This window comes from Sinohyriopsis cumingii, chromosome 5 (genome assembly GCF_028554795.1).
Source record: "Sinohyriopsis cumingii isolate HCF-2022 chromosome 5, ASM2855479v2, whole genome shotgun sequence".
Taxonomy (NCBI): domain Eukaryota; kingdom Metazoa; phylum Mollusca; class Bivalvia; order Unionida; family Unionidae; genus Sinohyriopsis; species Sinohyriopsis cumingii.
This window is the reverse complement of record NC_142965.1, coordinates 72866884-72886967: the sequence shown is the minus strand read 5'-3', so window position 1 is coordinate 72886967 and position 20084 is coordinate 72866884.

Genomic DNA, 20084 nt, shown 5'->3' with positions numbered 1-20084 from the left:
CTGCTACAGGGTGTGAATTTCCCACCAGATAAAGGCCTCTGAAAATGCTTTCATTACTCATAAGCTGTCCCTAATTAAAATATTAATTGATACTGAATTAAATTGTATTGTCGAAAATGTGGGTCGTCATTTCGTAAAATAAATTGTTTGATAAATTATTGGGTTATAAGATACGATTTTGTTTGCTACTAAAGTAAATATGTACTGAAAGCAAAAGTATTAATATTCCTAGTAGTTAATTAAATCATTTGAATGGCGAATTGCTCCAGACAGACCTATAACTCTTTAATAGGGATTTAGTTTTCAGCGATATTACGAAATGTGTTCTCTCTCACGATTGGTAAAAATGCATCGAGAAATATAAACTTAGAAATATTTATCTGCCACAGTACCCACATTACTCTGAGTCACTGCCTGCTGCTCGCATTACAAATGCTCATGTTTGACGATTTTGTAAATAACGATAGTGGGCTTGTACAAGAATATATTTACGACACATGAAGATAGTCATTCTGCATACATATGCATGTGAATGATATGGGGATGAATTAAGTTGCGTACTGAAAACACAAAGATTTCTTACTTTAATTTATTTTAACGAGGGGCACTTTTGTATAGCTTCCTGATGGTCGTAATATATCAAACAAAGAAAAAGATCATGAAAATAGATCAATGTTTAGTAAAGTGTATATACATGCTGAAAACTATGCATTTTTATTTTCAATGCCGAGACAGTCTTTGTAAGGAATAATATATGCATGTCCTCTTTTTTGCTGTTGTTTATTGGTTTTAATTGTTTTTTTGTGCTTCAGAATGATAACTAATTTCGTAGAGTTGGGGTGGGGTAGGCCAAGAAATGCCCCCAAAATTCATCGTGCTCGTGATGCTTGACTGTAAACTAAAACCAAACAAGAACTTGAATACAACAATTGTATGCATTTACAGAATAACGTTAAGTTTCTCTAACATGTTTGGAAATCAAATATGTCAATATAATCCTTCGTTCACACACACACACACACACACTAAGCATACACGCACACCCCCCCTAAAGATACACGCACACACATACACACACACACACTAAGCATACAAGCACACACACACAGCATACACGAACACACACACTAAGCATACACGCACGCACACACGGGATACACATACACACGAGAGAAAAGAGATTGTTTTTATAAGCATTAAGTTGTTGTCATGTTCTTCATGACTTTTTATGTGACGTCCTCCGAAATCAAGACATAAATTATTTTGTGTTATCCTATACTGAAAACCATTATTACCTCAGTTTAGGTAAGATTCTACTTTATTAAGAGCTACGCGATTATAAATATAGAAATATATCGTGTTGACTCATTCAGCTCATTTTTGGCTTGATCAATATATTAGTGCTAAAAGGCATGTGACCATAACAAGCTGTAAAATGAAACCATTATACCTCTCCAAAAAGATTCACTTATAAAATACATGCTTGAAATTAAGACATTGCATAGCAAGGATATGTTATAACATTCATTTCCGAGAGTAATAATTCCAAGTATAAAATATTGATCGATTAGTCGTTAGAATAAATATGAGAATAAGTAAACCGTCTACTTATTAGACTTATCGTTTAATATATTTGATTCTCTTTCATCATATCTTGATTCATCTTGGTGCAAAATATCTAAACAAACGGAGAGAGCATGGGAGTTATCGAGCACAGTAAATACGAAACCATGATTCATTTGCAAAGTATTTTAATACAAGCATCCTCCATTAATGTGATTCAGTCAATTATAGAAACAAATTGTGTATGTTTGCAATGGAAATAAAAAGGTGAATACAGGAAAATAACTATCAGTGTGAATTATTTCGTACTTTTGAGTGAAAGTGATTTCTGGATTCCGTTTGCATGAAGACGTTCGACCGCGAATTTGACTTTAGAATTCGTTTGTTTATATTTACTTTCCTTATACTCCATACAGTAGGTGATTTCTCTTACCATTCGGATAATACTACTGCTTCCACAAGTTGAAATTAAGATGCTTTTCTCGATGCAACCTTGTTTTTTAAAGAATGTGCTTAATGTACTGCATACAAGGTAGAATTGAACTTTTTATGCTGGCAGGTCTAACGGCATTGTAACTTTGCAATTTTTTTTTGAAAATAAAATGCTTGACTAAAATTATAAAAATGACGACTCATAATCAAACGGTTTTTGAAGCAAATAGCTATTTTCGTCTTGTTATGATCATTTGATCAATTTATAATAAACCAAAGAAGGCAAACAATCTAACTTGTTCGATTATACTTGTTTCATTTCATATGCAATTGTTTATGTTCAAGATATAATCGAAAATGACCTTTGTTTTTTAAATATGTTTATATGGATTGAAATATAATTTTTAATCTAATAGCATTATGTTTTTAAAATAATGCCATCAACGTATTCATTCTCCTTTCCACATAGTCAAACTTTTAATTGATCCTATTGTGTTTCGGGTTATATACGCACTGTGTAGCCCAACCTGCAGCACTCAAGAACATTTCAAAGCGCGGAGCAAGATGAATCATACTTGTAACCTCTGAGAGTCGAGATGAAAAAGGATTACGGACAATAATGCGGCATATCAAAGTCATATGGATTATGGAGTCTGTAGAACAGCGATACTCTGCACAGCTAATAATAATAATAAAAATAATAATAATAATAATAATAATAATAATAATAATAATATAATTCTAATACATACAATAAAGATGGCGGACAAGGTGGACGTAATGTATTCAAGCTCTGGTGAATTATGGACGCCCGTAAGATAAAAGAGAAGTGCTTTTCATCCAGTGTTGAAATTCTGCTGTGTGAACACTTTGACAACAGAATGGCATGTGTATCATAGTTTTATATAAACTAAGCTCGAAGGAAATTCGATGAAATTCAATTTTACTTTCATACTTCTTTTCGCTCCATTTTCATGTATCAGGCTATGAAAGGGTGTGTCGTTATCGTGTATTTTCTGGTGAATCTTATGTGGTGTTGGAAATATGTTGAGAGACATGTGCTGTTGGAGACATGTTGTGAGGATACATAAATTCCGCTTGTTGCTATTGTGGCATAAATAATCGCATTCTCATGATTTTGTGACTCGAGTTCTCGATTCCGTGATCATTGCATTTTGATTAACTTGCACACAGTTTTGTTTAACTCTGCTGTGCATAACTGATGTGAATTATATGTGAATAATATTTATATTCTGGACTAAATTTATATTTTATATTTTATATTTTGTGGATTTCAATTTCTTGGATTATTCTGAAGGATCTTCTTGGATCAATGGACGCAGCGGGTGAGTGTGACACTCCATTTAATCATGTAACGTGTAAAAAAAAAAATGCATATTTGTCTTGGTCGTCAACAATGTGCAAAGGGATGAAAAGCTAAGCATAGTATTCTAGTTTTCATGTGTAATATATGACGTTATAAATGGCATAGATAAACTGATAGATGTATGTATATATATATATACACTTAAGTGCTCTTTTATGTTGTGTGTGATTGTTATTGCGAAAAAAGGAGTTGAAATTCGTACACGATCTGTGATTCGTACATGTACTGATTTAGTGCTCATAATTACTATATATGACGATATGCCATATACATGTCAGAGATTTGCCATCTACAGTCAGATTCTAGATAAGATCTAAATTCACATTGGGGCATTCGGATCATGATCATGGGGCATTCGGATTGTGATGTTGGAAACATGATGTGTGGGTAATGTCAAATACATTAAGTATCGTTGTTAAAGACTATATGTATTTTGTGAGATGCTTTTGTGAACTGTTGTTCACGTTAACTCACGTTAACTCATTCCAGTGTAAATGTGTTCTCAGTCCTAGTGCCAGTAGTTATTTCCTTATATGTGTTATATATTTAGTTTTTTAGTGAGTAGATAGTGAGTAGATAGTGAGCAAATCACATATGTACGAATTCAAAATATTATGGTAGCGGATGCGTTAGCTTTGGTACCGTTACCATGTGTTAATTCTGAGCTAAGTTCTGAGTTGGACCAAATATCATTCATCATTCGAACAATGAGAACAATTTCAGTTAAGTGATGCACGAGAGGTATCAGAACATACAACTGTTACATATCTGTCCTAGCAGAAGAGGGCTCACATTCGTTAATGCAAGTGCGAGCGATATATAACAGGTATTAACCTATTTATCAATTGTATACGGACTTCACTATAAACCGTTGAACATGGATGACAACCTAGAAATAGATGAGCGTTACAGTGGTGATGAAAGGTCCGGTTTAGAAGAAGACTTAATAGCAACCCAGACCGAAAAAAATATATACCTTCAAATTGATTCGAAATTTGGAACTCTGGACAGAGATGAATTTAAAAAGAAGATGTGTTTGGAATTGGATGTACAGAGTTTAAAAGATATAAGACTATCACTTCACGACCTGGCTAAATTGGAAAATGTCAATTACCCTGTGACGCGTATAGTTGAGAGAACAGTAAGATGTGATAGTGCTCCTCTAGAGGAGAGATTAGCTGAGGATATATTTATTCTATACCATTTCTTAACAGGAGATAACAACTTATCTGAAGTGAAAAGCCTTGCGTCGAGACAGAAGCCGAGCACGGGCACGATTGATAATAGTACATGCGTGAGTCAAGCATCTAAAAGAAAAGGATCTAACAAACAGTCTCAGCGATCTGAACCAAAACCAGAACAGGTGATAACGTTATCAGATCACAATTCAGTATCTTCACTATCAAATGATAAAAATGACAGTTCAATAACAACAGAGAACTTATACAAGATAATAGACCTAAAACATTTTATACAAAGCAGTATTCAACAAATGAAAGATGACATTAGAAATGAATTGAAAACTGAGCTTGACAAGATACGTAAAGAACTGCTCAGTAGAGATGTTAACTCGACTAGGTTACAATCAGAATTAGGAAGATGCAAAGAGGAAGAGAAGAAGTTATCACAAGACAACCTGGCCTTGAGAATGTCACTCAGGGAGAAGAATAACCAGCTGGAAACTATAAATGCTCACCAGCTGTTTCTACACCAATTGCTCGGTGATAAAGTATATAACAAGGCTAAAGAAAATGTAACTTCAAAATGTGAGGCAGAAACTCAGACATTACTAGCTGATATAGTGCGTATGGGCAATCATTCAAATGAAACACAAACGGAAAAGAGGGCTAAAGCGATAAATGCTCTGGACTCTGATTATATCAAACGGCGGAAGCATTTATCGGATCAAACAGAATATACGGCCAAGTCAACTGACTCAAGGGAAAGAGTGGCGTCGACACTGTCCACCATACTCAATACCTCCAACGAAGAACCTACATTAGTTAAAGATAACGATGTACGTGATTATCTCCAAGATCAGAAATACTCGGCACGAGTACACACAAGGAACAACGATAGGGAGAGAAGGTCACCATTAGCAAACAATCCGGGCACCTCATTGAAGGACACTGATAAAGTAAACAAACCGATTGAAGTTATCACAACCAACAGAAACTACAGACCACATAAACGAATGAGGAACTCTTATGAACGTCGAGTTCTAATGTCAAGAATACCAGTTGATAGAACAAGAGAGGAGATGAGAACCTGTATTAAAAAACACGCTAAAATTAAAGGGGTAGAAGTAATTGACTCTCAGATATTAAAGCATTGGCGAGTAAAAGGAGGAAAGGACACTTTTACTGTTTTAATCACGGTAGATAAGTTAGACTTTGAGAAAGTTTTAGAGGAAGGTTTTTGGCCAAATTTTGTATGGGCAAGAGAATGGTATGAGGATTATGGTGATAAGGACACCCAGCAGTACTGGCGTAAATAAATAAAGGAGTAGTAAGTAAAATACATATATTATGGTAAATTGCTATAAAGTCTTTGCAATACTTGTGTTGAAAATCTATTTTTCGTTAAGTCAACTAATGTCTAGTCATACATTTCGTTTGTTGACGTGGAACGTAAAAGGAGTCATGTACGGGTCACCTTACTTGCATTCTTTGCTAAATGAGGTAGATGTTGCTGTACTTACTGAGCATTGGCTTCTTCCGGAGCAGCTCAATTTCCTAGATAATATACATCCAGATTTTAAATCATTCGCACGCTCTGACAAAAGACTAGCAGTAAATTTCGAAGAAAGGCTAAGGCATACGGGGTTCGGGGGAATAGCAATCCTTTATAGGAAATCACTCCGCGTTAATCCCTTGTCGAGCGCTGGCAGTGACAGAGTTTTAGGGATAGAGGTAAAATGTAATGATAGACTTAAATATTTTATATTCGGGGCACTTTTACCATCAACTAATTTTCCTATTGCAAGTTACTCCGAAACAATAGAAGAACTAAAGGATCAGTTTGATATTTTCTGCAAAGAAGGCATTCCCATACTTGCCGGAGACTTCAATGGTCAGCTAAGTTCACTGTTTAGCTCCAAAGCAAATGGTTTAACATCAAACGCTAGAGGCACTATTCTGGAAAAGTTTCTGAGCGATAGACATCTAATATCTGTCAATAGTCAATCCATTTGTGAAGGGCCAGATTTTACCTTTTTCTCAACCGATGGCAAATCAAAATCTTTGATAGACCATATACTATTGCAAAAAAGTAAATTCGATTTAGTGGTTAAGGCAGAAATAATAGATGATCATCCTTTAAACATTTCAGATCATCTTCCTGTAAAAATAGAGTTGGTCACACCTTTAGTACATAAGACAATAATGGCTGACGAGCATATCATTCATTCCATAAATTGGAAGAAAGCCTCAGCAGAACAAATGAATAGATATAAGGAAGCAACACGCAACGAATTGTTAGCGCAAATGCATAAAGCAGAATTAGCGACGAATGTCGATATTGAAATTATTATTCAAGACACAGTAAAGATTTTACATGAAGCAGCATCTAGGTTTCTCCCCATAAAGAGGTTTTGCCCATACGCTAACCCCTATTGGAAACTATTAAACGTAAAAAAGTTTCACACGGAAATGCGGCTGAAACGCAGGGTATGGATTTCTAATGGTAGGCCAAGAGGTTGGGAATATATATCATATGCGAACTATAAGAAAGCGAAGAAATTGTTTGCAAAAGAATTATTGAAAGCTAAAGAAATATACGATAGAGAACAATTTAGTGAGCTTGAAAAGGCTGCAGAGCTCGATATTTCTACTTTCTATAAGTTTATACGAAATAAAAGAAATAAACGCGATTACATTCACGAAATCGAATCAAACGGAAAAATTGTACGCGATCACGACTCTATTAGAGAGTTATGGGCAAATCATTTCTCCAGTTTATCACTGCCTGACAATACTTATCTGTACGATGAAAATCATTACCAGATGGTCTTAGCAGAGGTCAGAAAACAAACTAAAGAAACCTATTCACACTTTGATGAACTTGTTGATAAAATCCCCACTAGAGACGAAATCAGTAGTGCAATTAGCTCTCTCAATAAAGATAAGGCATGTGGCCACGACGGTATTGTTGCTGAGCATTTACTGTTTGCGGACCCTCCAAGCAGTGTACAATTACTTGAAATTATATTCACAAAAGTGTACGAGGCCGAGAAGTACCCGTGCCACTTTAAGCAAGGTTTGGTTATACCAATATTCAAAGGAGGGGGAAAGAACAAATTAGATATGAATAATTACCGCGATATAACTATAATTCCAGTGCTTCAGAAAGTTCTAGAACAAATTATATATAGTAGACTACTTATATTTTCTAAACAGATTTCTTTTCCAAATCCGTTGCAACAGGGTTTTAGAAATAATTGCGGTAGTATCACTGCAGCGTTCTGTATCAAAGAATCTATATGCTACTATTTGGATAAAAATACTTCTGTCTATGCTACATTTCTTGACAATGCTAAAGCCTTCAACACAGTTTGGCATAACGGGTTATTCCACAAGTTGTACAGACTTGGCATCAAAGGGAAGACCTGGCGCATCATGAAAGATTCGTTTGAGAGAGTAACAAGCTCTGTTTTATATGCGGGCAAGCTGTCCAAACGCTTCGATATTATGCAGGGTGTAGGACAGGGCCGTATCTTGTCTGCCTGGTTCTTTCTTGTAATGATAGATGATTTGATCACGGAATTAGATCACACTTTGCGAGGTCTAAATCTTGTTGATCTCCACCTGCCTTGTGTCTTATTAGCAGATGACACAACTGTAATGTCTAACTCGCGTCATTCAATGCAACAGCTGCTAGATACAATTTCCGACTATGCGAAAAGGTGGAGATTAAGATATAATGCAGATAAAAGTTGCACCATCTTGTTTACTAACAAAAGAACGACTGGTATACCTTCTTTTATGCTCGACAAATCTCCAATTCCGGCAGTCAAAAGTAAGAAGTATGCCGGCATACCTCTAAAATACAACTTAAAACCAAACGACGCGATAAAAGAAGCATGTGATAAAGGCAAACACTTGTTAAACTCTTTATATTTTATTGGTATCAGAGATGGAGGAATGAACCCTCTAACAAGTCTGAAGATTTGGAAAAGAATTATTCTACCCTCGGTCCTATATGGATGTGAATTATGGTCAGGTATCACAAACTCAAATATAGAAGAACTTGAGTTATGCCAGAGATATGCAGCGCGACGTATGCAAGCTTTCGATAAATATTCGCCTACGGAGGCAACAAGTAGTACCTTAGGACTCTGGTCAATGGAAGCATACATAGATAGGATGAAATTGCTCCTTTTCAACCGATTATGTAAGGGCGATTGGACTTTTATCTGGAAAAAGATTTTCATTATGCGCCTATGTCAGTATCTGAACAACCCGCTAAAACAGACGGGATTTATACCTGATATTGACAAAATAACTAAGAAATATGGTATGGGAAATGTTCTTTTAGACTATGCAGAAAGTATGCAAACTGAAGAAAAACTCATCTGGAATCGACATATTACTGATATTATCCAAAACCATGAAGAAACTGCCTGGAGAGCAAATATGGAACTAAGGGATGATTTAATTCACTTCAGAAACATTCATTTGGACTTAAAACCAAGTAATATATGGTTTCTTGGGCGTAAATATCCATCCATGTTATGGCCTCTCTCTGAAGTAATGAAACTATATATCATGCCTGTTGGTAAAGTTATGGTATGCAAACTCTGTGGAAAAGAGACTGACGACAGAGCGAAACATCTTATTTTAGGCTGCGAAATGCTGCTAGAGGAACGAAATGTTTTCTTTGAGAGAGTGATTGACTCTTTAGAAGTGAGAGACGGGGTTAACTTATTCAATCAAGAAGACGATATATTGTTGGAGACACTTCTTGGAAGCAGGGTTGACTGCATGTCTTCTATTGACGATGACGTATCAGATAGGCTCATGTTGGTGACCGCAAACAGCATAGCTTCATTCTACAATAAAATGTGTGCCCTACTATCAACTAACATGCCCTAACATGATATTAAAAGTAAGTAGTAAATTAACATTAAATATAAACAATTAAAGGCCAAAGTCTTCTTGTCAAATCCGCAAATATTGTTGTCTAACAGCTGTTTGTGTGTGCGTTTATGTATTTGTTTATGTATTTGTTTATGTTTATTTCCAAGAGATTTCTATATGGTTTTCTGTATTTATATATCTCATTTTGTAAACGCATTAGTTGACGATGTATATATCATGCTTGCGTTCTCGTCTATGATGTGTCTCATAATTCTATGATATGTATAATATGTATCTTAGCAACCTGATATACTCTTTGCTGTAGAGGTTGCTAAGTCATTTAGACAGTCAGTCATAGATAAATGCATGCACGCACGCATACGCGCAAACAATATATATATATGCATAAATACATGCGTCATATGAAGAAAAGAAACTACATATAGAATTACACTGTTATAAGTTTTACATTTCATTTTCGTTGCTATCTCGGACTTAGTGTTAAGCACATAACACTATAGACGTATTAACTTTTCGAAATATTATCATCATCAAGCAACTGTTAAAAGATCAGTGCCATGCTCCGCCAAATGATTGCAGATTTGCATAATTGCAGGTATTGAGATATTTCGTTTTGTCAATACGGTAGCTTACACAGTATTACAATTGTATTACTACTGTATCTTTGTCACTTTTCTGTTCTATTTTATGATCTTGTATTATTCTGAATTTGTTTAATCTGATGTAATCTCTTTTTAAAGAGGAAATAAAGTCAGTCAGTCAGTCAGTCAGTCAGTCATACATGCATGTATAGGTGCATACATACATACATACATACATACATACATACATACATACACACATACATACATACATACATACATAATTTGTTTGGTAATTTTAAACTATTATTATTGTCTCAAACGGTATCTAAATATATATATCAGCTTGTCTCATTTCTCAAAACAAAGAAATGTAAATTAACTGCAACCACTGCACTACACTAGATGAAAACGATGACAACAACGATGGTGACTACAGAGAAGACGATAAATATGATTCAATTATTTATAGACAAACAAATAAAAAGGATGAAGAAACCGGGTGACAAACAAAGACCAAGAAATCCAATACATTCACAGTCAATTACTATCACAATCTTGCTCTCAATTTTCTGTAAGCGTCTTCGTTTCTACAGGCAGTTGATATATAGTTTTACCTCTAACGTATTCACAAAAGTCGATTTAAGTATGCCTGGTTGGAACTAAATTAAGTGTTTGTCCTTTCCACAAGATACCTTCCAGATAGTTTTACAAGTTTTCTTTGTCTTTGTTGATGGTATGCACGAGGACACGTGAGTGCTATATTTAGACTTAAGCCGTTATGCATTAGAGACTGATTATCGCACGCGGTACCTGTTGCAAAAGTCAGAGAGATTAGCTCCTACGCGGTTCTCTATGGCATTTATTCACTCGCCTCCTCTACTGTATCTTAATTACACAGACGACTTAGCAGTCAATACCTATTCTGTGTGTATAGTTTTATTCATAAACGACTGCGTGTAACGGAAGGGAGATAACAGACTAATCATATGTTCCAAGAGGAAATATATGAGTTATTTCCCTTTATTATGTACAGCTAATGTGTAGTTCACACAGAGAGACCTCAGACACATGGACGTGTTTCTGCCTGTAGACACAGTGAACTTACTTTAAACGTTCTATACCTGGTAAATTTTATCAACATGTTAGTAGTAATTCAGCAGTACTTTTTGTAATTATGCTTGCAACGCTACACAGCATATATAAAGGATTTAAAGTTGGTAAATGTTAAATATGCGTAGCATTGAGTATAGGTTCGAATCATTGCTATCCAAAGTTTATTGTTTCTTTCAAAGGTCCGATAATGTCATGTGTTATCTTCAACAGCAATACGTATGAACGGATTCGGGAGAAAACACTTACGTCAAATAAAAACTAACTGCAATCAAGATGTTCCAATAATTAAAAGTTAAAAAAGCATGTTTTCAAGTTTCCATAAAATAAATACTAATTAACATAAATTGCACCCAGTCACTTACTAGTCTTTGATATTGAATATGTATTTATGTATGCATGTATGCATGTGTATGTATGTATGTATGTATGTATGTATGTATGTATGTATGTATGTATGTATGTATGCATGTATGTATGTATGCATGCATCATTGCATGCATCCATGTATGTATGTATGTATGTACGTATGTATGTATGTATGTATGGATGTATGTATGTAATGTATGTATGTATGTATGCATACATGCATGTAAGTATGTATGTATGTATGTATGTATGTATGTATGTATGTATGTATGTTTATGTATGTATGTATGTATGTATGCATGTATGCATGTATGACTGACTGAATGACTGACTTTCTTTATTTCCTTTTCAGAAGAGATTTCATTCAGTTAATTTTTTGTTAATACAGAAAAGTTAGGACCATAGCTTGACATTAATGGACTTACAGTACACTATATATATAGATATATATACATATATGCACATACATATATATGAGTACATACACACATCTACACACATACAGACACACACACACACACACATATATATATATATATATATATATATATATATATATATATATATATATATATATATATATATATATAAACACATATTCATACACACATGCATACATACACACTTATATATACATACAGACATATGCATACACATATAAACACATATGCACATATACACAAATATAAACCTATGTAAACACATACACATATATACATACATACACACACGCACATAAATGCATACACATATGCACATACACACATATGCATACATGCATAAATAAATATTATACACATACACCTGCAACATCCTAAGTGTCATGCATACATGCATGCATACATACATACATACATGCATACATACATACATACATACATACATACATACATACATACATACATACATAAATACATACAGATCTACATACATACATAAATTAGTTCCTGCTTGATCAAAATTTATAATTGTTTCCATTAATCGAGAATTTTGAAGAACTTTGCTCTGCATATATGAGATGTGTTCATTAACATCGATGTGCAATTCATTATTTACCATTATTCATGTTAGTCTTCAAAAAAAACACATTTATTGGATTGAAGAATAAAGAATAAATCTTCAACTTGTACCATTGATTAATGGTCTGTTCATGGTGTGTCAGACATCCTAGGATTCCTTATTTGACATATATTGACAAACGTGTTGCTGAACACTTATCAACATGCTATTTAACTAACTCCTCGGCACAACCAGCTCAACTGCATCCTGTTTCGTAAGATCACCTCACTATTCGTAGGAACACTATAAATATACACAACCTGAAAAACCGGGTGAATTTGATTAACCTAATTCGTCAGAGTAAATTAGAAACATTGACATTTTGTCAGCTATTTAAACCTATCTGAAACCAATGTGAGTGCGATTAATCGATGCATCTGAGGTCAAGGAATTAAAAAAGATAGCTTCAACGATATGCGAACGATGTCGGACCAAACTTATTTAGCAAATATTAATCTACATCAGTCAACATGTATGGATATATCGACATGAGTGCACTCTACTAAAACAATATTCGCGTTAAATTATTATCTTTACAGTGCAATAACATGGATGACTGGGTTCAAATTTCAAACAAAGATATAAATAGTTTCATTTTTTATAGTGTTGTATTTATTTTGCGTCCTTAGTCGACAACATCTTTTTTACAAACACAAGCTTACTGTAAGGTTGCAAATTTATGTCGATCTATGGAAAGCATATTTGGGTCATAAAATAAGTAATTAAATGTTTTGGGGACAGGTGTTTGTTAAATTGCTATACAGCAATGATTTATAATGTCTGTGTCGGAAAGGATGTTATCCCTAATTATGCCTTTGTTTATTTAGCAGACAGACAAACAGACTGTAAGGGACATGGCTAACTTCGATTTCATATTGGAACTGCCAGAATTGAAATTCTCCAGAACAGCTAACGGGAAAGTAGATGTCAGGCTGACCCCAATTTAGGCACCTAGTTATAAAATGTGGTAAATATATTTCAGCCTGTAGTTTATATTGCACCCATCGAAAAAAAGCTAATTAGTATACATGTTTCCTGCAAGAGCGAAGTTATAAGAGACTACGAGAATAAATTTGGAAGAAATTCTCTCTAAAAACATTTATCAAATGGGCACGATGTCTGGAAAGTCAGAGGACACAATTCTGTCGGTATAAGCGAACAAAGCTTGAAGCACAAGGTATATGCGCCAATTTCATGTAATTTGTTGATACCACTATTAGGGCTTGCATGAATGTATTTGATTATAGTTGCATGAAATCGTTAATCAATTTTCTTGATATGAGTATAACTGTGCATGAGTTCATCTGAGTTCGTACAATAATCTTCTTTTTGACAAATTGGTTCAAGTTGTGGTCTTGTTTGTATAGGCATTGGGTATTCTACGATTTCATGCTTTGTTTTAGTTGATATGGGTTACGAGAATCCGCTTGTATTCACCGATCTTGGATGATTTCACGTATGACAAATACTTGAATGTATGTATTCGCTGAGAATAGCATAGGTAACACATGTGATTTATTTAATTCATCCATTTGCATAATTGAGACGAAAATGGAACTGTTATGTCCCGTGTCCTGTTAATGTGAGTCAGGATCGAATAGCCATTAGGAAGTACATTAATCTTATGAAACTAGGCATGTTTATGTTCGGCCATATTTAGCTGACCAGATATCTTTGGTATCGGTCTGAAATCCGTTAGAACGATAACTGACCATAACAAGTTGGGGGGTAATGATCGATTCCCAGTAACATAACCGGCAGAAAATTTAGGTTGCTTCTCTGTTTATTTTAGAAGGGGAAATAACTCCATCGACTTATACAGTGACGTATCCACTATCAACGTACCTACGTATACAATTATCTACATGCTTACGTACCGAACTACCCACAGAGGGTTTGAATGCCTGAAAGAGGCGAGACAGTAGGGAGGTTGGAGGAGAAAAAGAAATGAACGGAAGGACCGAGACGAACAACTACCGTGACGTTGGAGTAAACCGGAATGGACAGTATATGAAGTTGTACAAGGCAATGACTTCGATTGTTCATTCGATTATATGATGAACCAATTCTATTATTTGAACAGATCGGTTATTTGTATGTATTTGTGTTTGAAATTCGGTTAAAGATTTGTTTAAAAAAGAAGTGCACCTTCCTAATGTAATGTGTTATCACAATTGTTTATGTAATTGATTAAACTGTTGTTTTCATACAAGTTAGCTCCTGTCATTCCGTTGTATATATCTGCTCGGATCTCTGTTTATTTTACTGTTGTTTTCATATACGTGGGCTCGTGTCATTCGGTTCTAAATATCTCCTCGGATCTCTGTTTATTTTACCTATAAGTTCCACACTTCATATTAATATTTACTCGCTCCGGGCAATTACACAGAGGGCGATCATCTACTAGATAATGAGATCCGAATAAAGCGGACATCTTGTAAGAAGGTACAATCCACCAATTAACCCACTCCCACAAAGTGGGCTACACTTATCTAATGAATACTTATTCTTGATTAACGTATTTAAGTAATCGATGTTGTCGTTATTATTATATGAATCTAAACCATCTTATACTGATCGTGTATGAGAGATTTTAAAAATCTAATCCGAATGCTAAATAATGTTATGCCAGATTTGACGAGAGTTTCAGCTGAGGATATCTTATGCATCCAGATTGATGATAAATATTGAAATCCTCCATGAAGTAAAAGCGCTATCGAACCCATCATTTGTGCATGAGATATTGGGAGCTGAGCTATACATATTTATTACAAAGGTTATCTTCATTAACAAAAGAACACGGAACTGATCCCCAACATCTATGATCAATTAGAACCAATACAAATCATATTTGCTGCTAATCCAAAACACGTCTTAGCAGTATTAACAATAAATTTCATTCAAACAATCTATTCTTGTGTAGATTAGAGTTCGATCCCCAAAGGCTAATGATAAGCAAACTTGGCGATGATGTCAAAATGTACTTAATAAGCAGATTTGGATGGATACAAAATCAAAGCAGGTAGGCCCAGGATCATATTTACTTTTGCAAAGGAGAGACATTACTTCAAATATTCCGTTAAGAGAGACTCATCGTACGACTAAACTGAGGTAGGTAGGTTGCTATATATAAGTCATTTGATACGTTCAATTTTGAAGTTTCTGCAATTTAAAATACAAATTTCTCAGGTCTTGAAGAGAGATTTCTGTGAAGTCGCATTACCTATATAGGTGTGCTAGGTTCTCTGCGCATTGAATCGATGCGACAGAGTTTTGAAACATGACGGAAACTAAAATGACGATGAATTGGGGTGCACAGGCAGTGAGGACGAGAAGCGATGGTATAGCACCGACTAACAAAGTCAACACTGTCCTACTTCCAGAAGAGATCGATTTTAATTGGTTACCAGCACCTTCGCCACATTCTCCTTCTTTACCACACGTCGAGGATTTTAAACAGGTACAGAAAGAACAATTTGATGTAATTTGTTGATACCAATATTAAGGCTTGCATGAATGTATTTTCTTATATTTGCATGAGATCGTTGATCAATTTTCTTGATATGAGTATAACTGTGCATGAGTTCATCTAAATTCGTACAATAATCTTCCTTTTGACAAATTCGTTCAAGTTGTGGTCTTTTTTGTATAGGAATTGGGTATTCTACGATTTCACGATGCTTTGTTTTAGTTGATATGAGTTACGAGAATCCGTTTGTGTTCACCGATCTTAGATGATTTCACGTATGACAAATACTTGAACGTATGTATTCATTGAAAATAGCATATGCAAGACATGTGATTGATTTCATTCATTCATTTGTTTAATTGAGACGAAAATGGAACTGTTATGTCCCGTGTCCTGTTAATGTGAATCAGGTTCGAATAGCCATTAGAAAGTACATTAAATTTATGAAACTAGATCTGTTTATGTTCGGCCATATTTAGCTGACCAGACAGCCTTAGTATCGGTCTGAAATCCGATAGAACGATAACTGACCATAACAAGTGGGGAGTAATGATCGATTCCCAGTAACATAACTGGCAGAAAATTTAGATTGATTCTCTGTTTATTTTAGAAAGGGATATAACTCCATCGACTTATACAGTGACGTATCCACTATCAACGTACCTACTTATACAATTATCTACATGCTTACGTATCGAATCACCCACAGATTGTTCATTCGATTATATGATGAACCAATTCTATTATTTAAAAAGATCGGCTATTGGTATGTATTTGTGTTTGAAATTCGGTTAAAGATTTATTTAAAAAAGAAGAGCACCTTCCTAATGTAATGTGTTATCACAATTGTTAATGTAATTGATTAAACTGTTGTTTTCATATAAGTTAGCTCCTGTCATTCCGTTGTATATATCTGCTCGGATCTCTGTTTATTTTACCTATACGTTCCACACTTCATATTAATATTTACTCGATCTGGGCAATTACACAGAGGGCGATCATCTACTAGATAATGAGATCCGAATAAAGCGGACATCTTGTAAGAAGATACAATCCGCCAATTAACCCCCTCCCATGAAAGTGGGCTACACGTATCTAATGAATACTTATTCTTGATTAACTTATTTAAGTAATCGATGTTGTCGTTATTATTATATGAATCTAAACCATCTTATACTGATCGTGTATGAGAGACTTTAAAAAATCTAATCCGGATGCTAAATAATTTTTTTATGCCAGATTTCACGAGAGTTTCAGCTAAGGATATGTTATGCATACAGAGTGATAATAAATTTTGAAATCCTCCATTATATATTGGGGGCCGAGCTTTAAATATTTATTAAAAAGGGTATCTTAATTAACAAAAGAACACGGAACTGATCCCCAACATCTATAATTAATTAGAACCAATACAAATCATATTTGCTGATAATCCAAAACACATCTTAGTAGTATTGACAATAACTTTAATTCAAACAATCTATTCTCGTGTAGATTAGATTTCGATTCCCAAAGGCTAATGATAAACAAACTTAGCGATGATGTCAAAGTGTACTTAATAAGCAGATTTTGGATGGATACACAATTGCAGCAGGTAGGCCCAGGATCAGTTACAAATTTCTTTCTGCAAGAAGAGACATTACTGCAAAATGTCCATTACCATAGAGATTTAGGTTTGAGGGACATTTTACTTTAGAATGGTACTTCATTAAAACAAAACTATGATAGCAGCAGGGAGGGCGAGACCTTGATAAAAACGAGTGACCAAAAACGATACTTGGAAACATCACCATGAGAAAGATTTTATTTACTGAATAAAAGCTTCCTGAGATTAGTTACATCGTTATTGATCCGCAATCATTTAACAAACACCTGCTCGAAGATCCTGCTGCGTACAATTATGTTCATAAATTTTTTTTGTTTTTTTGGTTATATTCTCGTCGACGGACTATACTGTGACGCCCTCCCTGCTGCTGTCGTATTTAAATGGATTTTATAGGATTAGGCATCAAAAGATTCTATCTAGACCGACTCGATATCTCGTTCTTGGATCACATAAATTCACAGTAACAAATCCATATGGCGTAGATTGAGCTCGTCCAAAGAAATTCTCAAATTTATTTATATCCATATCGCCGATGCACTATGTTTGATGGATATTTCTTAGTGTATGAGTATCCATACCGTTGAAGATCGCTAGCATATTACAATTATCCATGATTACTTTAGGAATCTGAGTATATCTCTGAGTCACATAAACGACATCGGTGTTTTTATGTCGTCCACGAGAGAATATTCTAGCGGGATTAGATTGTTTATCCAGCATGACATCATCGTAAACAACAATATTATTTATCGAACCATCAAGAACATCTATTGATGGCGCTTCTTCTACATCGGTGATAAAATCAATTATGCTCTCGCCGTTATTTAACAACGCTGCGTTTTCATTAAATTCTTTGAGTACCTGATAACATCGTTGATCATCTACGGATGGTGCAACTAAATATAATTTGTCCCATTTTAACCATCTCATGATCAAATTCAACAATAGCTGCGTTTTCCCTGACCCTGATGGTCTTATTATTATCATTCTAATCTAACTGGGTAACGCAGCGTGATGTTTCACAGGGGTGGATTTCTTTGTAGCTGAAAAATCAATTACATTCATGATATAACCATACTATGGATTTATATTGTGTGCGATGTAGAACACGAACTCCAACTGTGGATGTAGTTTCTGTCGTTACAAAAAATGACAGATCAGCCGTTACAGGTAAATGCGAGATATGTAACACAAAGAAATTTAGATTCGTATCATCTGGCGAAAAACTAATTAAGATGAAAATGACAACAAAAAAAAAAAGAAGAAGAACCGGAGGTGACATTGCGTCAGGATTATCATCGCTACCCGGATTCTTTTGGTCCAAATATCCCGGAGAAAAACATTTACCTGGATACAGCTACTGCGGGCCGGGAACGCGACTCGATCTTAGACTAAATAATCAAGATCAACCTAATCCCGGCGAGGATCCTATAAATGCAATTGATCGGGCGTGTTATATTCACGATCTCGCATATCGAAGTAAGGATCTACAACAAAGACATCTAGCTGACGTGAACATAATTCATGCGATAGACTCAATAAAAGATAAAACCATCAAAGAGAGATTAGCTAGCTGGGCGATAAAAGCTGCTATGAAAAGTAAATTAATGCTAGGTGCTGGTTAGTATTATATGGAAGAAATTTATTATTCTCCTGTTGGATTTTGGAGAGGTAAATCGGCGATTAAGAAACTATCAAAAGCTGCAAGAGTAAAACCATCAGTAGCTGCTGCGTGGTTATCTAAACAAGCTATCTGGCAGATTTATCTACCACCACCCAAACGAATCGAATACGCTCATTTTGATGTTAGTATTCCAAATGAGGTTCATCAGGCCGATATTATGTTTCTACCGCATGATACTGTTAACGATAAAACATACAAATACGTATTAACTGTCGTGGATATCGCTAGTAGATACAAGGAAGCCGAGCCATTATCAACGAAAACAGCAAGTGAGGTAGCTAGCACATTCGAGAGAATATATCAACGAGGCCCATTAGCGTGGCCGAGATTACTTCAAGTTGATCCTGGACGAGAATTCCTTGGTGCGGTTACTCAGTTAATGAACAAAAAAAACGTACCGATACGACGTGGAAAAGTACATATCCACAACGGTCAGGCTATTGCTGAACGATTCAACAAAACACTAGCTGAAAAATTATTTGGATATCAATACGCGAGAGAATTCATTCAGGATAAACGATCCAGCGACTGGGTCATCAGGCTACCGAGTGTTATCTCGGCGATAAATAACGAAATAACAAGAACAATAAAAATGAAACCAGCAGTGGCTATACAAAAAAATTTTATACCGATAATTAGGAAAGATTTTTCAATTCGACCGGTGCTGGGTGATGTCTTAGTTAGGTATTTATATAAACACGGTGAGGCTGAGGGTGGGAGAAA